The sequence below is a fragment of the Vidua macroura genome, chromosome 8, assembly GCF_024509145.1.
Source record: "Vidua macroura isolate BioBank_ID:100142 chromosome 8, ASM2450914v1, whole genome shotgun sequence".
NCBI lineage: Eukaryota > Metazoa > Chordata > Aves > Passeriformes > Viduidae > Vidua > Vidua macroura.
Window position 1 is genome coordinate 6,506,337 of NC_071578.1, and position 25,467 is coordinate 6,531,803.

Sequence of the window (25,467 nt, forward strand, 5' to 3'; positions counted from 1 at the left end):
GCAAATGTGAATCAACCTCTTTAAATTAAATATGAGAAACAATTACATTTTGACAGTTTAATTGCATTCTTCCTCCAACGTGGCATTCTAAACAAGATACCACATGTATTTAGCATGCTGATTATATTTTTAGATTGTTTTGCAATTAAGAAAGTATCCCTAAAAGAGATAAAATAATTGGTTGACTAAATCACTATTTCTTGAGGGAACAATATTAAGAAATGAATGTTGAATGGCTATATCCATAATAATTAGCTTTTAAATCACTGCTTAAAGGTTTTAGGTTTTAGCCTTCAAAATTGTATCTGTCATTCAATTTGCTGCATATTATTCAACTTTGCTTATGTAAAAAAAAAGAAGATCCAACTACTTGTAACAAAACAACCTTCAGTGTAACTGACAGAATCTTATGACTTTCAATGGCAAAAAAAGCTAGGCACCCAAAATGTTTTTCATTCTTCATCTGTGTCTCTGATGCTATGGATGTCAAAAATAGAAGAAAGGATATTCACTTATTACAATCACTGACTATTCAAGCACATTCCAGCTTCTCTGGAGTGGAGGGTGACCTTCATGTTGCTTTTATTATTTTGCATAAGTCACTTTTGTATTTCTTTTTTTTTTTAATTTAAAAAAGGAAGATTGAATACCAAGATGTTCCATGAGTTTCTGTCATTTTTCCTCAATACTGGATTCAAGTAGGATGGTGGGGTCTGAATTTGAAAATGTGCACCCCCCAGTCCCCAGGTTAAAACCACCTCTGGTTGACATTCTTCCAAAATTTCATTTTAAAAATAAATTCATCTATTTGAAAGATACACATTGGAATCAAACTTCTAATTCTGTTTGACCAAAATTGTGTTTACAATTTTCATTTCAATCCACAAGAATCTCCCAAACATCCTCTTTTATTTTTTACAAAATATTTTTGTCTTTTCATACTGACAACAAACTAAAAAAAAAAACAAAACTAAAAAAACAAAAACCCAAAAACCTCTGTTTCTTCCAGTGAAGTAAATGCAAGTTATTATTCTAAGCATATTCTATGTAAATGTGTGCAAAGCCAAGTCAGTATTCAGAGAAGACACACAGTAGGCTCATGATTCACAACAAGACCATATGGAATTTCCTGGAATTTGATTTTGAGGTATCAAATAAAATTGTATTTAGGAGGAGGAAAATAAGAGGCTGAACTGCAGCTGAGTCTGAAGCAACAGTGCTAAGACTTTTCTCTAATAATATAAAGTTTGACCTGCTTGCAATGCTTTTCAAGGTGCATTGATTTTCTACTGAGCTGGATACAAAAATATGTGGGTAGAGATGCCAGTAGTTCATGGATGAGTGATTTGTGAGGGGAAAGAGAGGTGAGCCCAAACATACAGGACAAAGTGAAGAAGACATGCTGGTGAGAAGCAGAATGGAACAATGCAGAAGGGTTTAATCAGCTGAAAATGTTCCCAGTGCTGGAGCAGAGAGGGTCTATTCCAGCAGGCTTGAGAACAGGAACCACATAGGTGGGGAGAGAGAATTGGGATTGCCCAGTAGACACAGCTGGAATGAGCCCACAGACATTTCAACACACAAGCTCACAGCATCACACTTTACCTATTCTTCTGTAAAAGGCCTGAGAATGCGTGATCCTCACTGGCTGTTGAAATAAATGCCTTTCAGTACTCTAGTGCTTTGTAATTCTATAAAATAACTGGCAAATTCAGGGTAACAAGAGATCTTTATTTAGTGCAAGGTCCCAGAGAAACAGTAGGGTTACAAGGTGTACCTCATCACCCACAGGAAATGATTTCAGAACTGTTTCCAAACTGGGATTTGGAAAGAAAGAAGTGATGGCAAGATACAGCCATGAGCTCTTTCCACCCAGCCCTGCTGAACTGTGAAAATCATGATGAAAGTCATGATAGGAACCTGCAAGAAGCCAGAACACCTCACACATGCTTCTGGCTTTTTAACAGCAGCTGTGCCAGTACAGGATATTGCTTCCCCACAGACCTCACCAAGCTTGAGATGGTGGTTCTGTGTTTTACAGGCTGAGAACTGACCCATCTCCTCTAATTCAGAGGCTGTCTCCTGATTGCAAATTGTCAAAAACAGCTCCAACATCACAGTGGCTGGGGCTGGAATAGCTACACCCAAATGAGCTTTCAGGTAACAGGTTTTGATGGCAGATTATCAATAGCTGAGGGAAGATGGCTTCTTCCATGCCAGCTGCTACATGGCAGCACCAGCATCTGTAACTCCCTCGGAGTTGCAGCCTGCAAACCCCTAAATCATCCTGCACCTTGTGCTGCCCCAGCCTTGCTGGGGTACCAGGTTGCATAAGATCAGCAATGAGAGCACCAAAAAAAACTCAGTGCAGGGATGTGAAAGCTCATCGAGAAGAGAAGAGAAGAGAAGAGAAGAGAAGAGAAGAGAAGAGAAGAGAAGAGAAGAGAAGAGAAGAGAAGAGAAGAGAAGAGAAGAGAAGAGAAGAGAAGAGAAGAGAAGAGAAGAGAAGAGAAGAGACAACAGTGTTAGAGAGCTCAGCAATCCCTTCCTCACACTGCATAAGTTTTACCCAGTGCACCACAGACTCCACGTTCCAACTGTTTCTGGGACACTCAGTAAAAGAGGTTGGCTGATGGATGAATTTATTTCTTACAGCAAAACAGCCAATATTCATAAACCAGACCCCAGCACTTCAAGAGTTCTATCACCAAGATCCTCCCACAGAGTGGAGACAGGGAGGCAGCTCAGGTAAGGTTTCTGTCTCTGTGCATTGCCTACAGGAAGCAGGCAACCAGTTTCTCCATAAGGTGCCAAATGCAAGGGCCTAAAGCAGGTGGGAATGAGCCTGGATGCCAGTGGCCACCTGGAGATGCAGGAACAGCGAGCTGATGCTTTCATGGACCTGCTCCTTTCTACTGCAGCAGTAAAAGTGAATGAATTTATGGACAATCCCATGTTGCTGGGATTCCTTCCCTGAGTCTCTTAATTCAACAGATGTGATCCAATCTAAGTCCACTGTGGAAAAAAAAGACATGCTGAACCTCTAGTTCAGGTTTAAACTTTAGACTAACAAGAGGCAGTTTTTGGCACAGAGGAGAGATTTAAAATGAGCACAATTTGGTGAGTTAAAGATTGAAAAAGGGGGCAAATTATTGAGATATGGGTCAGATATTCTGGGGTAAACACACCAAAAGTAATATCTATTGTAAGGAAAAATACTGATAAACTGTGGAATTACAGGCCAACTCTTTCTTCTTTTTCCTAAAAGTCTGGAGTATGCCTTGTAGCTCATCATATTTTTGGCTTCTGGCACATATTTTATTAACTTCCATTATGTACAGAAACAAAACAGACCACTATTTTGAAAAAATGCTGCAAGTAAAAAAAGAAATAGAATGGCATATTCAAAGAGTAATTAACTTTCTTTTCTCAAGAAAGTTAAAAGCTGAGAAGAGTTTGAGAGACTTTTGCACACAAATATTACGCAAAAATATGAAGCCATTTGCATCCACATTTGTCAGCCATGTGAATTCCCCTGAGATTTAGTTTGGCTTCTCCACTTAAAGCATTACAGATACTGAAAACTGAGGATGAAAAATTTGGCTTGCTATCAAACCCAAGTTTGAGTTTAGATGATGCAGGAGAAATCAACACAGTCGTACCTCCCTTAACTCATTCCAGTCTGCTCAGTTACTGTCACCAGTAGAAATTTCTTTATGTGCCAAAACCCTTTAAGCCCAGCACAGCCTGACAAGGATGACTGCAAAGCTAAGAAACTGTAAAACTATCAGCATAAGATGAATACTGTTAGGGACAAAATACACCCAGAAACACAGGTTTGGGGGTTTTTCTGTTCTTGCTGTTCCAGAGATTTGGTCTAATCTGAGAAATTTGTAGGTGATCACAGATTACATGGGCGTGCAATGTTATTGACTGCCTTGTGATCATGCAGTGAGACTACCAGCATGGTAAACCCTGCTACTGCTGGCATTGGTGTTGCTGCTCCTGTTATTTTTTCACAGTGAGCATTTTGCCACACACACCAAGCCCTGTCTGCTCCTAAGGTGAAATATAGGCTAAAGATGTTCTGGAGAATGTCCAAGAGAATCCCCAGTAACTTTAGCCAAGTCTTGTGGAAGATACGTGTCCAAGGCAAAAGGCTTATTTTTAGAAGTCATGCAAAATGAAGGAGGACAGGGCCCAGACCTGAAAGCATGTTAGATAAATAAAGATGTGATCATAGAATTAAAGAATGTTTTGGGTTGGAAGAGACCTTAAAGGTCATCTAGTTCCAACCCCTGCCATGGGCAGAGACATCTTTCCACTTGGACCAGGCTGTTAAGAACCCCATCCAGCTTGCCTTGAACACTTCCAGGGGCGGAACATCCACAACTTCTCTGGGCAACCTGTTCCAGTGCCTCACCGCCCTCACAGGGAAGAATTTCCTCCTAATATCCAATTTAAATTTACCCTCCTCCAACTTAAAACCATTCCCCCTTGTCCTATCACTGCATGCCCTTGCAAAAAGTCCCCACAGAAATAAATTATCTTTTCATATAAAAATCTTCTAAAGCCCGTTTTCAGAAGAGTAATAGAGCTGCCAGTCCAACACCTGCAGGGTTGGAAATAATTTACTTAGCCCCACCGACTTTGAGGCAGGTTCTTCATTTGACGAATGGCCCAATTAAACATCTGTTAATCACGACGTTATCTCGAGGTGGAATACCTACTTCTCCTATCCCCTCTCCCTGCCAGATACCATCGGGGAGCCCCCAGGACAGCAGTGGGCAGCCCAGCAGGGCTCGGAGGGGGTGGCCGGGGCGCGGGCAGCGCTGTGGGGCTGTGCCTCCCTCCCCCTGCACACAACCTCGCCGTAACCTCGGGCTCCTGAACCCCCGTGTACGTTTTAGGCCTTGATAATAAAGCAACATCTGCAAACTTACAAGTGCTTTACTCGAGTTAATTGAGTAAATTGAAGCAAGCTGCGGTGCAGGGGTGATCTATGATCCCAGGTTGCCGGCCGAGAAGGGAGACAACAGATTTACTGCAAAGACAGTGGGCGGCCTTTTGTTCAGGCCCTGGTTCACGGGAAGTTTGAGGTCACGAGGGATTAAAATATCTTCAGAAACAAATGGAATAATTTGGCTGAAATATAAGGCACGCAGTGCCAGCTCATGCCAGGAAACCTGGGGTGATTTACGTGCCTTCAACCCAACACATTTTTCTGATATCTGCCCCATTAGGTTGAATTTATAGATTTTTGGGAGAATATGTATCCTCGTCTCTGCTATTCTGACATGTTTGTGCCCTGGGGAGCAGTTCCAAGGATTGCAAAATAAATAAAATGGTGCATTACCTTGTATTCACAATGCTGTGTTCACATCTCAGGGGAGGAAAAAACAAAAAAAGGAAAAGGGAAAAAAAAGAAGAAACCAAACCAAACTCCCAACCTCCCATTTACTATACTTGTTTGGGAATAACTTATTAAAAAAGACATTAAACAGGTAATGCTCTTTCTCCTATAATCTGTACAAGTCATTAAGTTTAAGCACAATTCGCCACCTTGAAGCAATTGGATACATTGTAATTTGTTTTATGGTCTCGCAGATGCAAGGTATTTGCCGAGCTATAAATACATAAAAGTGGTTTATACGAGCAGCCCGTACCCTGCACGAGTCAGGCAAGGGAGAGCCTCTCCAGGTTTCCCCATTCCCAGGCACACACACATGCTCACGCAGGCTGGTGCGCTCTGTTTATCTTTTTTTTTTTTTTTTTTTTTTCATTTTTTTTCTCTTTTTTTTTTAAAAGCCTGACTCACTTTTAGTGGGCTATATTGTCCCTTTTGTAGTTTCTCTGCTGCTTTATTAAATCCCAGATTCCTTACAAAACTGTACAATTTTAATAACACAAATCCACGCAGGCCATAAAGCTGTCGAAATGTTCGTAGCACCAGCCGTGATCAGCTGCAGTGATATCATCAACCCTGATTAGCCAGGCCCAGTCACGCGACAAGGTTTTATTACAAGTGTCATTTACATTTTTGACAGTTTTACAAGGCTTAATGGCTTTGTATTAAATACATTGTGTTTCAAGGAAACTGACAGTTTGGGGTATCTTGTAAATACAATGCTGCGGCATTTCCTCTGAAGCAATGCTGAGGAAGAATGAAACATCCAGTGTTTCTCTTGAAAACACAGACATTTAGCCAAAAACAAAAGTTCACCCGAGCCAAAGCTTAAGTCCAAGTATCCAAAAAAAGCTAAGAAATAAATTTTTTGTTGTTTTTTTAATATATAGATATATTTATATATCAAGATACAGATGTCTTGTAACATACTAAAACTTTTTGTAGCAAAAGCATTAGCAATCACTGAAATACCTGAAATACCTGAGGCATGTTCCCTGTAGAAATCTTTGCAAAAATTTGCAGCAAAAACCTGATTTATTGTTTGTTTCCCTTACAAACAAAAAGCACTGCCTGGGGACATTAAAGCATTTCTGTACTTATTTACCAAGGTGGTATCCACTTTTAATCTCATGAGGAAACCTTTCCTAAGCTGATTGTTTCTTGTATGGTTTAATCACAAACGAGGATGAAATTCACAATATTACCTCTGTTTCTGCTTGGATTTTGGGATTCACTTGGGCCTAAGATAGAGATGATCAGAAGAAAACATCTTTGAATGACTTTGTAAGTCAAAATCAAAATTAAAATCTCTACTTTTTGGTATAGAACGGTCACTTCAGAAATTAAAAGGAATCCCTCAACATAAAAACCACCTTGACTTAAAGCAGATAGGCATTTGCACAGCAAAACCAAGAGCACACTGACCATTTCAGGCCCGTGCATCAAGTGTAAGTTTTGCCCCCCACAGAGTATCTACTTACGCATGTAATAATTCTCCAACTGATTAAATTTGTGCAACCTGTTATTTACTATATGAATTGGTTTATTAATCCCAGATGTATCTCATTCAGTGCTGTTTCTGTGCCAGTTTCTCAACAAACAGCATCAATATCCCTTATCATTTACACACAGAGGTTTTATTAGTTTGATAATATCAACTTAATAAGACTGGTACAGTCTCTTTATATTACAGCCTTTTCTTTATGTGGTGACCAGCACGAATTTACTCACACCACTAGAAATTCTGCCATTACCAGTGGAAGGAATGCTTTTGCTGTTGCACCAGAAGACACACTAGAGATTAACTATTTAGGTTAAATAAATGGAGAGTGACAAAACAATACTCTCAAATGAAAAGCTAAAACCAGCATAAAAAATTACCTTACCTTGAGCCTGAAAAGATTGGTGTTGCTTATTTGTCCAGCTTGATGTGAGTAAAACACTAGAGCTATTTTAATGCTTTTTGAGTGTAAAGTTCCTTAAAGTCTAAATTCATGAAGAAAAAGATAAATCAATGCAAGATCACTTTCCATCTTTGATGACATCAGGGAGCACTAAGAGAGTTGCTGTCTTGTTTTACCACAAACACACACATATTTCAACTTTAGATAGCTTCTAGAGATGATTTTGGTATGTCCTTGTATTTATTACCATTGACTTTTTAACCACATTATTGATAACTTAAAATAGGCTCAGCCATTTGATTCACCCTAATTCTGCACACATCATTGCAGTGATGTCTGTGGCCCATATCCAGATGATCTACTGATAGTTCCCAATGCAAAGGTGTTAAAGTATAAAAGTGCTACAGTGTGCCCAAATGCTCTTTAAAGCTGTAAAAGTACAAGAGGAAGAGAGATATTTGGGATAAATCATGGTAGTGTACTTTTAGTGAAGTAAATCTGTCATTGCTTGCCCAGTGCGTCTTGCAAGCTATTTTGTCCTTCCTTCCTTCCTTCCTTCCTTCCTTCCTTCCTTCCTTCCTTCCTTCCTTCCTTCCTTCCTTCCTTCCTTCCTTCCCTTCCCTTCCCTTCCCTTCCCTTCCCTTCCCTTCCCTTCCCTTCCCTTCCCTTCCCTTCCCTTCCCTTCCCTTCCCTTCCCTTCCCTTCCCTTCCCTTCCCTTCCCTTCCCTTCCCTTCCCTTCCCTTCCCTTCCCTTCCCTTCCCTTCCCTTCCCTTCCCTTCCCTTCCCTTCCCTTCCCTTCCCTTCCCTTCCCTTCCCTTCCCTTCCCTTCCCTTCCCTTCCCTTCCCTTCCCTTCCCTTCCCTTCCCTTCCCTTCCCTTCCCTTCCCTTCCCTTCCCTTCCCGTAACCACAAAAAGACTGAACATAATTTATGTTATTCTTTGAGGCTTTCTCCTCCATGGAACCCTCTAGAACTCATCCTCTTCCCAAGGTATCTGCTCCCCATCCCTATCCAGCCACAGGACACCAAAAGGGTTTCCACCCTTCCAACCTGCCTCTGAATTCTTTGCTGCTGCTGTACAAAAATCACTTTCACCTAATGCTGGTGTTTTTCTGCACTGAGATGTGCCCACTGTGGAGTAGAAAGTGAAGGTTACTGGCAGAGGTTCTTCCAGCCCAATGCCTGTGGCAGCCCTATCACTTTTAGGCTGGTGATGGCAAAAGGAGCAGCCAGACTCAAACCCTCTTGGGTGGCCACATGGGACCTGCAGGAAGCATCCTTAGGAGGGTGTTGCCCTCCCACCTTCTCTGCCAGCACATTGCTGCTGTGGCTGAGGGACCCCTCTGGGGGGTGACACCTGAGCAGAGTGTCCTGCACTGCCCAGAGCCAGCATCCTTGGCCCCGCTGCCTGAGCAGCAGGTTGTGAGTGGGCTGTTCTGTATTAAAGTTTGGAAATGAAAGTGAAAGCACATGTGAGACCTGCTGAACAGAACAGCAGAACTGGAGACTTAGCAGTATGCCAGAAGCCACAACCAGATAGAAATCACAGGTTAGTCAGGAAATTACTTGCATTTAATTTGGGGCCATGTCTCCTGGGAGGAGGCTGGTCTTTTCCTGTTGTGCAGCAATGTTGCCCCTGGGTATAATTTGCCTTTTTCATAAGCAAGGGTGCTATCTCCTCCTTCCTCAAAGAGACCTTTCAAAGCCAGCTGAGGAGAATCAAATGTGGCACATTAGCAACAGGACAATGGCAAAGTCATTATAAATTGACTTCCTTACTGTGAGCTGCAGTAATCTGGATGTATTACTAGCATGATTCTGCAATAAAACCGAAGCAGCCAGTTCCTCCACTGGAATTAAAAACACCCTCTCCCTACTGACTTCAGAGAGGTAAGGAGTGCTCCCATCCTCTGGGGATGAGGTGGGGAGCCCAGCACATAAGTATTCTGCTCCTTGTGTGTGTAGCCAAGGGCAAGAGGCTTTCCAAGCTGGTGTGGACATGGCCACAGCGTGCAGACTCCTCTGTGAGTGTCGAGAGAAGCAGCAGCAGATTCACTGGTCCTTCCTCTCACTCCACATCTCTGGTGGGTTGCATTAAGAGATGGCACCACAATTACCATGATGCTGCTTTTCTTCCCAAAAAGGAGCTGCCTCAGCGATTGAGGAGGACATCTCTGGCTGCCATAATTAAGAGCTGGAGCAAAAGTTGATGCCCTGCTCTGGTTCACCAATTTCCCAAGTGCTGCATCAGCAAGGCTGTGTGTGCCAGTGGCTCCTCAGCAGAGCCAGGGCTGGAGGAGCCGTCTTTAAAGCAGATCCTGTAAGGTAAAAGCATCTGCCAGTTTTTCCTCTTGTATTTTTTTCCTCACACCTTCCACACAAACAATGGCAGCTTTTACAAGCATGTGTCTGCCATAAAATGAGGACTTCACTGTAAAAATAATGTTTCATTCAAAGCAAACAGGTTTTTAAAGGTGTATTTTCTGCAGGGCAAGGGATTTTTAAAAGTTCTTTGCTCATGCTTCCAGAGAATTCATTAAAATGCTACTCTAGATCAAATGAACAAATTCTTAATATAGTTACAAGGTTTTCCTGCTTCTTAACTTATATTTAAAAATGAATGGTTGTGATCACTTGATCAAGTGATTAGCACCTCTATTGAAGATGTTTTTGTACCACATGTGTATTCTCTCTACCACCACTCTACCCATTATTCAATGTCAGCAACTTCATATTTTGCAGCTTTTTGGCAATTATTGACTCTCAGTGTCCCTTGCAGAGAGCATCACTCCTTTACATCAGTGGGGTGTGATGTACATGCAGAGTTCCTTTGCTGGAAAAGCCAAATCTCAAATTCTGATATTAGTATATCCCTCTCCATAAACTGTGATAAGATTCCACAAGATCATCCCATTACCAAAATATGAGCAGGATTAGTCACATGAGGTTCCAAAGTGACTTGCAGGGCATCGGTGATGATTATTTTTTTTTCTTAAGCGCTGATTTTGGGCACCAACTCTTTCCATTCTTCACAGCCTGAGCCATCCAGCAGCTCAGTCTCATGGACAGAGCATATCCACCCCAAAGCACCAAGGTTCCTCTGTTCCCAGAACTTTTCAGAGCACCAGTAAATAACAAAATAATAAAATAAATTTAACAGAAACAAACAAAACAAACCCACCACTACAACCCACTGCAACCTCCCCTGCCTTGAAGGAGTTAATGGATTGCAGTTTGGCATAAGTTAAGATAACTATGACTTTCCCATGGCAGTAAAAGTCCATATTAAACTCAGGTCTTGGTTCCCCAGGCCTCACACAACCTCATTTTCAGGTGAAATTACGGGACACTGGTGGGAGTTTTGCCGCAGAGGTTGGGTAAGGAGATCCCTTGGTCGATGTGATTCCGTCCCAGGGACTGAAAGATTCTCTGCCAGCACCAGCTACAGGACCAGTCCTACCTTGGAGTACCAACACTGGGCTCAGGTAACTGGAGCCAGACTGGTTGAGTAGAAAAATATACTCCTTATATTTCATAAGTTCTGCTTTTCATATGTGCTTAAGAAAACCTATTTACAGTATTAAAACAATGTAGACCATAAAAGTAGTTCAGTGGGCTACCAAAAGATTGGGTTAAGCCCTCATCTAATTAAAAATACCCCACAAGCTGTGATATTTCTTTTTTCCTTTATAATTTCTGCAGAATTAACATCTGACTGCAGGCTTTAGCTGTGGCTTGCTTTTAGTAACATATATTGTCACTTCTCTTAAAAATTTTCTAATTTTTCTTTTATTTTTCCCCCTTTGTCTACAATGTGTGGAAAGAAAAGTCACCAAAAGGAGAGGTTAAGAATAGTTCCTTTTTTTCAAATCTATGTTGATTGAATTAAAATGTTTTGAATTTTACTGAACAGGGAAAAAGAGATTTTTAAAAGCCTATCTGTAGCCCCCTATAAAAGCATTTTTTTTAATAAAACTTCTGTTTAAAAAGTATGTTATTAGCAGTATATCCTGTGCTGCATATTAATAAAACAATGGAATTTTGTATTTCTTTTTCTCATAAATTACATAATTCAAACCTTAAAACACCTTTAATGAACACTGACTCGGCATGTGGCACTTAATAAAACTGGGCTAAACTCGTTTTCTGCCTGACAGGCTACCAGTGGAGAATGTGCCCTACAAGTAAATGATTAAGAGGCAGAAATCTTTTCTGGACTACTATTAAACACTTCAAAGATTTTCAAAGTCAGATAAAATGAAAAGCAAATGTGTTTCACTGCCTCTCAAATACCTCAAATGTTTTAGCAGGTGCAAGCAATGAAACCTTCTGTAGTGACAGCACTTTAGGGTCTGCAAAGTGCACCCTACTGAATTATGGGAATGCAGGGCTTACTTCATAAAAATTCATGATTTTAGATGAGGAGAGATGCATGTCCTTAATACCCATCTACATATGTAGCACAGAAGGAGAGTCCCGTTGTGTCTCCCGTGTCACTTGTCTTAACCCTTGCTGGCACTGCAGGACTGTTTAATGTAGAGTTTCACAGCCTTTAACCCCTTCCAGCCTTGCCTTTATCTGGAGCCCTGTGTGGAAGAGCAGGCAGAGAGCCCTGTCCTCTGTGCTGTTTGTGCTCCAGCAGATACTGCAGAGGGTGAAAGTCCAGGAGCTGCCCATGGGAACCTGCCTGTCCTGGCAGCAAGGCACAGCTAAACCTTGTGGATCTCCAGCCACACTGTTCAGCCTCCCCAGGCCTCAGTTTCCCCTCTGGGAACTGGCAGCAAGGCTGTTTTTTGCCTCACAGAGTATAACTTCTACTTAATGCCACAGAGCCCACAGGTATTAAGGAAACAGGGCCGATGGGCTGGATTTTTAAATGGCACTTGCAGTCTGAGACAACTGAGGAAATTTCTTTAGTATTAATTTCCCTGGCATATAGAAGAAAGTCTACACATATTAAATAGTTGTTGCTGCTTTGAACTTTCTCTTCTAGAAAACTGTAAATGAAAGTGGGGCTTATAAAAGCAAAGATAGGTACCATCTGGGCAGGTGCTGGTAACTGCTCTCAGGCTCTGCCAATTTACCAGACCATATAGCTCAATCTCAGTCTGTAACTGCTTGGATTTGGATTCAGGAGGACTTTATCAGATGGTTGAATGGGTTTTGAGAACAGGACAAATAGCCTCCTTCTTGGACAAGTTTGTTCCATTTCCTGTGATTGTGCTGTGCTTTAACATTTAACTGAGAAATATTTTGTTGAGGATTAATAAATGACCAACACAAACCAAACACACTACAGACCAGAATGTTATGGGCTACCCTTAATCAGAGAAAAAGCAGGACAAAGTGGTAGAAGAGTTTTTAAGCAAACTATTGAGAAATTCTGCCATGATTCTGTATTTATCAGAAGGTGTCAGGAACCAATTATTTATATATTCTCATTAAATGCACTGTAAATATGTTTTATTGACCTGCACCCCAAAAAGGAACCGTGTAGCTGATGGATCACATTTTCTTGGGCTGCTGAGAGGATATTTCCCTCCCTGCATCTCCAGCCAAGCTTGTCTTCCTGGTGTGTGTCCTGCCCCAACAGGCTCAGTGGAGATGGCTGCACACCTTGCTGCTCACAGCAGGGGCTTAGCAAGGAAGGGTCTGAGTGTGTGACTGACCCCACTGACCCCATAACATAACCCCATAACAGATCCAAACCCTGAGCTATTGCAAAGAAAGTGCTGCAGAGGAAAAGGGACCTTCAGTAGGTGGGAATACAAGAGGGGATGATCATAGATTTAATAAAATCTCATTTTTCCCACTACTCGGCATCCTTGGAAACGATTTACCTTTGTGTCAAAGTGCTAAGTGAAGTGTCCAGCATTACCTCCCTGATGAATAACAACATGCATGATTAACTTTAAAGCCCCATTAACATAACTACATGCAGAGAATTACACTTACCAAAGTGTTATGGTGGAAATTTTTGCATGGCCAGCAGGTTGAAAGGCAGTGCTTTGTTTCCCACAGTAGCTGCAGCTTCACTCTTCCACACCAATATCTGACTTCCTATGGATAGATGGAGTGATGGCAATTCTTCTGCTAGGATATATGTGCATAAGTGGGAAGATGTGCAGTAAATTTTGTTGTGAGCACAAATGTATTTAGCTGTGCAATAACTGAACCACACAAATGGTCCCATATTAAAATAAATTCACAGAGCCTGACATTATGGAAGCTGAGAACAAATGTTTTGCCATGTAATCCATAAAGAAAATTCTTATAATATATAAAATAATCCAGATCAACTGAAAATATTTATGGGCCAGCCATGCAGCTGGTGTAAATCAGCATTGCTCCACTGAAGTTGGTGGAGCAACACCAGTTTTAGGCATATGAATGTTTGGCACCCAAGTAATTTGGATTTTCAGCAAGAAAACCCAGAGCTACTTATCCTGTGGATTTGATGATTGAACCTCTGTTTAAAAGGTTGTATTTTGAAATTCTGAATCAAGAAAATCGTATATTACATTTCAGGTTTTGAACAGCTTTTGCTGGCTGTGGAAACTTTAATTCATCACAGTTAGCACTAAGCATTATCTGAGATAGTGTAATGGAAACTTTTAAGGACTGATGAGGCTTTTAACATTCTACATGTGTATTTACCCTTTCTGGTTTTTAATATATGAGCAGGATTGTAGGGCATTGGACCCTGACCCATATTCCATTACATTCAGGAACAGTCTTTTCATTGGTGTCCAAGAGCTCTGGGTTATTCTGTTGGTCAGCCAGACATATATGTCGATCTCGTGTATTGTCTATATTTATTTTGTGAGATGGGAAAAATTAGCATGCCTACCATTTACTGAGATGTTTGCACATGCACATTACATCACACATTTAAATAAATACAGATGCATTTATTCCAGCATGTGGATATCCAGACGTCTGTGCTTGCCTGGCATACATCTGGATTACTGAAGCATACGATTTCCACTTGTTTATAACTCCTTTCTTTCTGAACCAATTTTTTTTCCAACTTATCCAAACCCACATTTCTCACTGGAGATTACATGCCAAGTTTGAACTGTTTTCAGTTACCCTAGCACAAGTTTAACATCTGAAACAATTCTTTAAGCATGCTCTAAACCAACCATATGGATTTTTACCAAACCTTCCAAAAGCTACAAAAGTATCAGCCTAAAGGAGTAATTTTTCTGGAAACTCATAAAGGGGCTTAGAAGGGAAGTACCTCTTTAACTATCAATGAGCACTCAACTACGAAGGACTAATTTTCAAGAAGGTCTGAAAGTCTATTTCTGGGCAAACACATGTCCTGTGCTGTCTTCTTATGTTGGGTTAGGTAAATTCTGAGTTCCTAATACTCATAAGATCCCTGACAGTGTTATTTAAAGTTTCTGCTGAAACTCTGAGTTGGAATGTGTCCTCAACATTTACCACACTCTTAAAAAGGTCTTTCTACCTGGAAGACCCTACCATGAGTTCTGTGGTGTGTCCTCAAGGAGCAAGGTTAGTACATGTAGGCTTCCAGTCAGGTTGAATTCTTTAATGAGATCAGATCTGCCATAGCAGGAAACTTGGACTCTGGCTCTGAATTCTCTCCTTGGATTTTTGGGCTGGTAGAACAGTATTTTGCAGCATGGCAGGTAAAAAGCAGTTTGTGTTGAGATTCATCTCACAGGGGAGGTGAGAGCAGAGGAGCCTGAGCTGGCCAGCCTGTTACCCTGAGCCCCATCTGGTACATCCTGACAGAAGCAATGTAGATAATTTCCATATGGTGTGTTCTTATTCTAACAAGCTTCAAGTGTTGAATTTTTTGGAGCTCTCTTTTCTTTTGAGATATGAGGGTCTTTTTTATCAAGTAGTAGAAATTAGGTTATCTCTGCATGACAGCAGCAGATAGTGCAAAGTCCTCTGGAAGCTCCAGCAAAAACACTTTACAGCCAGTCAGGGCTGCACAGCTCCTGTCCAAACAGGTCCACACACCAAAAATCCCTGGGGTTTGAGCCACTGAGAGGAGGATGGGTGACACCCAGTCTCCCCTTATTGAAGAGTTCTCTAAATTGGTGGTGTTCAAGCAAGGTAACAGCACCTGAGGGCTCTGCTCTTTGCCTGCAAAGCTTTTGCAGGTTTTGCTTTTGTGAGCATTGAGTTGTCAGTATTCCCATGAGAAACTCCACAGACAGCAAATGTAATGGCAAGCGTAAGCAGTATTTTAAGGACATAGGTGACAGTGAAACACTACCCTGGTTTTCCTCCCTTTTAGTCACGCTTTTCATTCCACCCTTGCTTGCAGGTGACATGAATTTGATTATCCCAGCTACTCAACCACCCAATGAAAAACAGCAGCTCCCATCCAGAAGCAAATCAGCATGAAATCAGAGAGCTGACAGTGGTTTTTCAGAAACTCCCTTTAATGTAGTTACACTGTGGACTGGGTTACCTATTCAAACCAAGCTGGGCTGACACATCTGACCCAAGTGAGCACCACCGTGTTTGTGTTCAGCCCATCCAGCCCTTCAACGTCTTCAGATTACAGTTGTGGTGGGAGGGAAACCTGGGGTGTTTAACAAATGCTATTATTTTATAAGCTTCTGTTAAATAGTTAGACAAATATTCTGTAATCCTTCAGGCTCATCTTAGGTCAACCACATAGTTAATGAACAATGATAACAAATTAGCAAGTTGAAATTGAAGCTTTGGGGGAAATGCCCCATCTCTTCATCACACGCCTGCCTGCACATATGCAGAGCCTGTTAAGCATTTACATTTTAGTTCAAACTTACTTGCCACACTCAAGAAAAATAAATTTGCTGCCTTTAATAAGAGGATTGAAACCAAAGGGCATTTAATCTTTTATGATCAACAATAATATTTAAATGCTAGAATATATTACATCTACTTATAGCAATCCCTCATTACACGAGCTGTGTTTTCTTCCCTAATGAACTGTATGTTTCAAAATACAGTGCTACAGAAAAGTTTGTAAAAATCTGCTTTACTTTCTAATGTTTCACAATATAAACTGCAGGCATTTCACATTTTTTTATAATTCAAGCTTTAATATTATGCAAATATGTCTTAGATGAAACACAGAATTCCTGCAATTGGAATTATAGTACAATAGCAGAGCAGTGACAGGTTTTCTATAACCATTGTCTTTCTCACCAAAGGCTAAAATTTATAGCAAAGTATGTGAGCAGAGTACTATGGAGACACCAAATAGTCTGTGTCTTGCTGCACTGATTAAACAGAATACCTAAAAAATTTAAATAACTGGATTTCCATGCTAGTATTGTAGTGATTAGTTCTTGTTTTATACCATGCTCAAAGAACAACAGGCACCACACAGAAGAAGAAATACAAGTCTCTGTCATTAATATCTCACAAAAGTCCTATACATGTAGGACGAAATTGTGCAGCTTTATTCAGGTGAATCCCTTCAAGTGCTGCCTTCCCAAAAAAACCTACATGGTAGCAGAAGCAAGAGAGAAACATGTGGGGTCATCATTTGGGAAGAGTTTTTTTTCCCCTTCCTTTTAAATATTTCCATCTTCATTTCTGCCAATTGACTTGGTATCTTTTTATACAGATGGGATCATTTTTTTCCTAGAACTGTGTAGGATTTTAGGCACCAAAACTGTTGCTGTCATTTTTCCATTGTCCGGAGACAAAGCCCTATGAAGCCCTGGAGAAATCTAAGTGGAATATTTCTCAGTGAGGTCCTGATGCAGTAAGGTGCTTAGCATCAGATAGGACTGGGACCTCAGACAGAACCTATTCTGTTTTTAAGTGGTCTGCGAGGGATGCACTTTGCCTGAAATTCATTCCAGCCCAAGATTGTGAACACAGAGGACAATAGATGGATTGGTGTAAAACTATCCCAGATAACTGCTCATACATCTTCCCTCTGTCAGTGAAATTTGCCATGATGTGTTCAAAGCCAAGAGGCATTATTTGTGCTGTCCTGGATCTGTTAAGGAATGGCAGGGGGAGGACAGAGATACTTAGGGATTTAAAAGCAGAGAGAACTCTATGAAAGAGATAAAAGGAGTCAAATGCACAAACCCTATTTGAAGTCCTTAAAGCATAAGAAAAGAAAGTATTAGACTTACCACATAGGGAGAGCTGGAATTTGTGTAGCTCTGGCCCCTGTGAACTGTAGCTGCTATTTTAGGGGTGGTCTAAATGTTTGAATAGCTAGCCTGAATTCACAAAACTTTTCCCTAGTACTTATAATGCTCTTTTTTTCCTATAGAAGTTGACTCTTCTAACTGTTGTTGTTTTTATGAACTACATCCTAGCTGATGTATCTGTTGCCATGTTAGAGAGAGGCAAGAACTCTTTGGAAGCTGAGAAATAGAAAGCAGTGAAATGTATTTTATACTGTAGCTATCTGCATCTAGAAGTGGTTTTTTTTCCACCAAGCCAACACACCAGGTCTAGGACAGCTATGTTTGACTAATAATTTTCTATGCAAGTAATCTCTTCATCTTTACTACCTGTTATCCCATATTATGGTCAAAGTTTCTTTCTACTATTTTTTCCCATTTCCTCTCTAAGCAAAGCTAAGCCAATATTGATGAAGTCAGTTTTGATAACCAATGGCTTCTGGTGAGTTTGTGCTTTGGTATAATGTATTTCTCATTTATTCAGTGTGTCTAACATTTCAAAGATCTGTTTTGGTTAATATCCACACTAAGGTCTACAACACACTATTGTTCATTTCAGGATGTCAGCATTATAGATCAGGGAAGAGCCCCAAATATACTATTGGCTGAGAGCCTTAACCCTACTATTATATAATAATAAAAATTCAAATTACTCTGTTGCCTGAACTTTGCAACATTTTGCTGATATTTGATGATAGGGTGCTGACCAAATAGGTTGTGATTATTTTCTCTCTCCTGTCAGCTACAAACATGTTGAAGACATTTTATTTACAATTTGTGTACTGTACACAGCGCTGACCACAGTGTTGGGAAATCTGTAGAGATGAAAATAAGAGATAAGAGAGGGTTGTTCAGACCTTTCCGACACCTCATGAGTTTGCAGCTGTCTCACCCAGTTTCCCAGCACTTCGCCAGAAGTTTAATAAGAGGATCATACAAATGAGGGTGCCTGTCAGTGCCAGAAGGGTGGCATTCTGACCATCTTTTGAGAGAAAAAGCAGAATCTGTATCTGCCATGCCTTTCAATATTTCATAGAAAAAGAGCCAAATTCACAAGGTCCAAGAAGAAAATTCACATTGAGAGCTGACAAGCATCTCTCATTCACTTGTTTTACATCAATACTATAAACTTTTGTATAAAGTTGAGAATAATGATATGTAATGACATGTTTATGTATATATATGTATATCATATATTGATATATGTTATATTTTTTGCCTCAACAGAAGCTCTTCTCTTACAGAAAAATAGCAGGTGATTTGTTTTCGCTGATGGGTATGGTGATTCTCTTGGATAATATCTTTTTAATATCATCCAAAAAATGCAGTTATCCCTTGTGCTCACAGTTCCTGTTTCCATTATGCCACTGGTATTGTATTCCGTGTTGTCCAGACGTTACAGAATCATATTGATTAATTCTTAACAGGGACAAAATTAAAAGCAAAATATGTTTTAATGTTTTTTCTGGGCATGAAATGGGTGCTGGTGGTCAGTCATATAAACACCCTAAGCAAAAGTCTGTGCATGCTGTGGTGGGCCCTACTATAAAGGAAGCAGAGTGAGATAATTAATTGCACTTTTCATGACCTACAGTGCTGGCCCTTTCCTAAGCCTCAGAGAATACATTTTTATATATATATATATATATATATATATATATATATATATATATATATATACACACTTGTATATTGATGACTCCACAGCAGTATTCAAAAGCAAATGTGCATTAAAAAAAAAAAGCAGACCCATCAGGATGTATGATAAGTCTGCAGCTGGAAAGATGTTCTATTACGTTGAAGGTAGTTCGCCATATTTGGGAGATTTTGCAAAATCTTTTTTCAACATTTTCCCCCACCACCAGTCTGTTCACTGTACAAGCTCTTGAAGCAATAGTCTGGAAAATAATTGTAGAAGTTATTTTGATAGCAGTCAACTTGGCTGAGTATTTCTCCAATGCACAAATCTCTCAATAATTCAAGTGCAGGCAATTCAAGCAGAGCCAAGGGAAATCTTTAGCTGCTTTCAGCACATAACTGAATGAATGGAAAGATGCACTTCTGTACATGCTCATTTATATCTTAGTTTCTTCATCAATATCTAATAATATTTCATCTAGGATTCATATAAACTATTTTTAATCCAAGATCGAGGGATTTTTGACAGAGGAAATTCTATTTATTTTCCAGGAATGTGAGATTCATAGGAAAGTCTTGATTCCGAAACTCACAATTTCATTGAGTGGCCACACTGGAATCCCAAATCTCCTCACCCAGGTGGTATTTCTCAAGAAGCATAGCTGTAGTCACAGATGTAATCAAGCAGGAATCCAGTTCCAGTTCCAGCTCTGTTTCCTGCATTTCCCAGAGACTATTGTCTGGAAGTCAATGCACAGGGACAAGCAGCGAATAAACACTATATCCAAGGAAATCTGCCACATAAGCCTTTTGAAATTCGATCTCCCAGTGTTTTTCTGATGTGAGTGAGTGCTACTCAACAGGTATCACAAGTCGAGCTCGTGTCTTTGCCCTTTTAGTTTCCATGAGCAGGATCAATAAAAGGCTCTGCACAACACTAGATTATAGGCTGAGTAGGCTGGATGCAGAAGCCAAATTAACAACCTGCCATGGTGTAGAAAGCTGCAGATTTGCTCTGATGAATGGAGCTCATAGTAATTATTTTTTTTTTTCAGAGTGCGAATTGAAACATTATTGTACAACTATTAGTTTCCAGGAAAAAAATGTAATTGCTTCTAGATGCTGCTCGCTGTTTTCAAGAGCTCTTTAACCTTTAACTTTTTCAGTACAAAGGAAGCCTTGCTGTGCAGTGAATCTAACAAGACCATCATTTATAGTTGGCAGAGTTCATTAGTCAGTCGTAACAGTTTAATTATTAGCATTTTAATGCATGAGTGTTTAACTAGACAGAACAACAGTCTTTTAGGTACAGCTTGAGACTTCTTAAAATAAAACTAACTAATTGGTGCTGTTGTTTATACTGTGGCTCAAATTAGACAACCAAAATTCAAGAAATTTGAAGTCAGATTTTGTCACCCATTAAATTAACATTCTATTTGATGGCCCTTTCAGTACGTTTCAGCTTTAATGAAAATATGTCTCTTTATAGGAATAAAAACTCTTTCATCTTTTGTGTCTTAAAAAAATAGTTTTGCTGAACTGGGCAAGGCCAATTTCTTCAGTTCAGCCCCTGCCTCAGATTCCTGGTTTTGCTCTGAGTTGATTTCTCTTCAAGTTATCTCTTCTTCCAGAAATGAAGGTACAGTGTCAGCCATGGGACAGGTTAGTAGCTATCTGAGGTAAATGAAAAGTTTGCAAATTAAAAACTTGCCTATATTTGAAAACACCTATGTTATATAAAGAATAATTCTTTTTAAATTTGATTTAAATATTTTCATCAGTCCATTTTTCTTTTTTTTGGAAAATATTTGATGAAAACTTTCTTTTCTACAATTTGAAATAATTTTTAAGTTTGTTCTTTATTTTCTAAATTTTGCTCTTAATTTAACCCCTGTAGGAGCCCTTTTTTTTTCTCTTTTTTTTTTTTTTTTTACTATGAATTGCTGGAAATAACAGTTGTGTGGGAGCTAGAGGTCTGAAGGGGGATCTTTGGGAACAGGTTGGATTGCTTGGGAGATCAAAGGAAGAGAACTAAAAAAATGTGGATGCTTATCAGAACAGCACTTCCGGACCCTCAAAGAAACTAATTTCTGACTGTGGACCAAAGGAAAATATGTGAACGTGGGTTATCTTTGCTATCTTGGCATGGCAGGTTAATGGTGCTGGCAGAACATGTACTAAGAAACCCTGCAGTGCTTTATTGTCCCATGGGAGTGATGCCACTGAACAGCGCCCCTGACACACTCTGCTTGTGGTTTTTGCAGGGTGCAGATGTTGAGGGATAACTTCCATTAGTCCTTTTCAACCTCTGTTACACTGTGACCAGCAAATAAGGCACGACACCATTCCCTCCTTTCATCCACCCTTGTTCTGCTCTCCCTGTGGTCCTTCCTTCCTCCTCTCCCATCCCTTCCTCTCTCCCCTGGTGCACCATGTCCTTGGATTAAAGCAAGGCGTGGACTAGTAAAATAGAGGAGCATTGGTTTGTAGCATTTTGTCAGAAAAAAAAGGGAATTCTGCATGTTGGTTGTCTGGTTGTTTTTGTAAATCCTGGAATTCCAGACTGGTTTAAATGGGTGGTCCTGTGCTGGTACATACCATGATGAATCTGCACAGAATCCCCCATGACATCCCCCCATGTCTTACTCTGAGAGCAGTGAGTGGCTTCTGCAAATCACAGGGTGCCCTGAGTACTGATAAATTATGGGATTTCAGGAACTGACCCCTCAGTTGCTTCTCCATAATCTGGCAGGTGATGGCTAAAAAAGTTTTGCAGAGTCTCAATGCATCTGTGGGGCGATGCTACTGGCAATTTTTTTTTTAACTTATCCTGATAAACAGACTGTCTCTCTGCAGCATTCCTGTGTTTTCTGCATGATGAAATGTGTTGCAACAGGACTTAAAGTATCATTTAAAAACTGTCCCTGCTTACAATTTATTGCAGACAGAAGTGTTACATCATATTTACAAGGTTAAATTAGAAGCTCCAGGTTTTACAGAAGGAAGAAATACCTATTCAGGTCGAGTGTATAATGACACCTCTCCAGTTTCACAAACAGTTTATTAGAACTCATCAATTCTAGCAGGATATTTAGACTCAGAAATAAACATTTGCTGTGGAAATGCCTTTTCCCTCAACATTTCCAGACACAATGTGTCTTTAGTCAGACAAAGGGCTTTTATTTTCAAGAAATGGTATTTCAGAGCTGGAAATGCCAGCTCCCTGGTGCTGAGATGTAGTTTCTGGAAGTCTCTTCCAGATGTGAAGCTTTAAGGAATTAAGTTATATTGGGAAAATGGATTAACCCTCGTGGAGAGCATTTTATCACCTCGTTAGGTTTAGGAAGTCCAGGTGATAGAGAAGAGTGAGAGAAAGAGATGCTTGTACAAAATGCTTCAAATCACAAAACAACAGGGAAAGGCTGTCAGATAATACACTGATACTGCTGTAAAGTCTGTCTGTGTTGATTAATATGTCATCATTTAATCATATGACAGGATAAAGAAGAACAAAAAGACAGAGCAAGACTAGGTTGTCCCTATTCAGCACATTGAGAGAGCCACTAAGCAAATGACAATGCTGTGATGGGAGACTGACTCCATACAACCAGGCAGCTTCCTGACAAAGGAATGCTGCCTGATCTCTTGGCCATGCATTTTTACACTATTTCTGCAGTTGTTTTTCTTGATTTCTGCTGCCATTGTCCATCTGATTATGCTTTGCCTGTGTGTGAGAGAGTGGGAGGGAGAGAGAGGGGAGAGAGAGAGGAGAGAGAGAGGGGAGAGTGTGTGTTTTGTACATATCATCAGATTTGAGCTTGCCCTCTGAGGATATCAGTGCCCTAATTAGCACATCAGTATTATGCAAAAGGTAGAAGCATTTCTGGTTCCCTTTAGTCACAGAGGGCTTGCTTATCCTACACACTCTTGTCTCAGAACAAGGGAAGTTTGTTCCTGGTGTAGCTGATTGGTGTCCCCTCCCTGTGAACAGGACACTCGTTCCCCTTGGGAATTCCTCTTGAGCTTTGAATAAAGTGGCAGCCTGGTTTTCTATAACCCTATTTACATCTGTGTCATCGTCTGTTTGCTGCTGGAGTCAAGGCTACAGGTAACACAGAAAAACAGACCCCGGTGCACAAAGACTTGTCCAATACCCTGTATTGGCTGTAGTTTTTACCTGTATGCCAGGGAGGGCTGAGGGTGTTTGTCTGTGCTGGAGCTCCAGATGTTAAAACATGGATAAAAGCTTGTTAGGGTTGTAAAGGAAATCACAAAGTGTCAAAGCTCAGAAATCACAAAATGTCAAAGCTAAGGCTCACTTATAAATCCATCCTTCTTTAAGGTATGAGCACCAGTGTAGGCAGCTTTTAATTACATAGCCATACTCTGTTTTTCCTAGATGTGCATGTGAGGTAGAGTGACTCTGTGTGCACATATATAGAGCTATGCAGTCTGGGAGAGCATATATTAAACCCCTTTTTCTTACCCATAAATAGAGATGATTCCAGACCAAAACCCTAGCTTCAAGCTAGCTACGGACCTTAGGGAATTCAAAATCAGAATCTGGATTTGGATCTGAATTTAGCAGCTTAGGCCCATCTGCAATAAATACATACAGGATGAAATGTAGATAACTGAGATATAAGGCTATATAGACTTCAAAGTGGCTCTGATAAAATCATGATAACCACAAGAAAGAAGTGGTGTGTGATCTCAGATGAGATATTCCCAAGATGTCTATACAGCTTAATTTTCCCACATTGTGTCCTTTTATCTTTGATGGATAAAAGGTGAATTATTATTATTATAGGCAGTGGTGTAGTAACGCCTGTTATTCAGGTTGTCTAACACTTTCCATTGTTCCTCCTCTAGTCACTTAGAACTTTTGCAGACTTTAACCTTTCGAGCTGAAGTTTCCCATACTTGGTGTTTGCCTCAGGTTGAATTTGATGGAGAATAGACATTCTGCTTTGCAGCAACAGTGGTGGCAATAAATCATGTCAACATCTGCTCCTGCATTTGTAAACTGTCATCTTGAGATAGCTGGGGAAAGGACAAGGGAGCAAGCAAACAGATAACTTTAAAAGCCTGCACCATCACACTCCTGTTATCAAAGAGTGATCATGTTAAACCTGGAGTGACAGAAAGTCAGGCAGCAGGTGGGTGGGAGATGAAGGAGGGAATGGCATTTCTCACACAGTGGCACCTGTGCTTTGCCTCTCATAAGAACAGCCCCTGCCTCAATGGGGTAATCCACCTGCTTTAATATCTCTAGGATTCAGTTCTCACATAGCAGTGCAAGAAAATAAAAGGGGTCTAAGTCTGAGAAATCTGCACAGCCTGAGAGCTGTCCCACATTCCCCACCCAATCAGCAGATAGGAGCTGTGCTCAGTCAGACTGCCATGCTAGCTGATAATTATTGTTGTATTAATTGGTGCTGTTCAGACTAGACAGAATGTAAAAGATCCCACTGTGTCCAATAATTAATGTTTTTCCCTCACTGCAATGTCATTAATAAGGGGTTCCTCCAAGAAACAAGTAATTGGATGGTTCAGCTTCATTAGGGTATTTTTAGATAAGGTTTGGTCTAGAGACATATAGGAAAGCTTATTATGTTTATTTAGACTGCATTATCTATTGCTAATGTGTTATACTGATTTTGTATCTTCCACATTCTCAGGGATTGTAATGATAAAAGGAATGCACAAATTATGATTTAAATGAACAGAAATACTGCCTTTAATTTGGCTGTATTGAAACGATGAACAAAATGCCATCTCAAAATAAATATCACCAGTATCCTATAAATCTCCTGTTTTCTCAGAGACATGCAAAGCTATTGTCACAGGAAGACAAAAGTCAGATTTTACTAATTAGAGATGAGCATAGTAGAGTGCTCTTGTTTTGGCAATTATCTGAGCAGCTTTGGAAACTGGAATGTGTAAATCTGGGCTTGGAAATGACTTTCAAAGGGAGACTGAGGGGCTTTTTCAGGGGTATCATTTACATGGTCATGTATGACTTTATTATTCTGCAAAGATGCCTTGGGAATCTGACTCACATGAAAACTTGATATGCAAGTGAGCTATAGACCAGGATGTGGCGGATTTACACAGGAAACATATATGGCTAGTCAAAACAGCTCTGTTTTACCACAAAGGAGCTTTGCACATGCTTTGCAAGGATTTTATGTGGGAGCTTATTCCTGAACATAGCACATAGCCAGTTTTTCACAAACCAAAGTTACTCTAGTTAAATTTTTTTGGAGCAACTTAGCCAAACTGGTCCCGTTCACAGCTGCATCCTCCTTAATCTCATCACAAGACACAGATC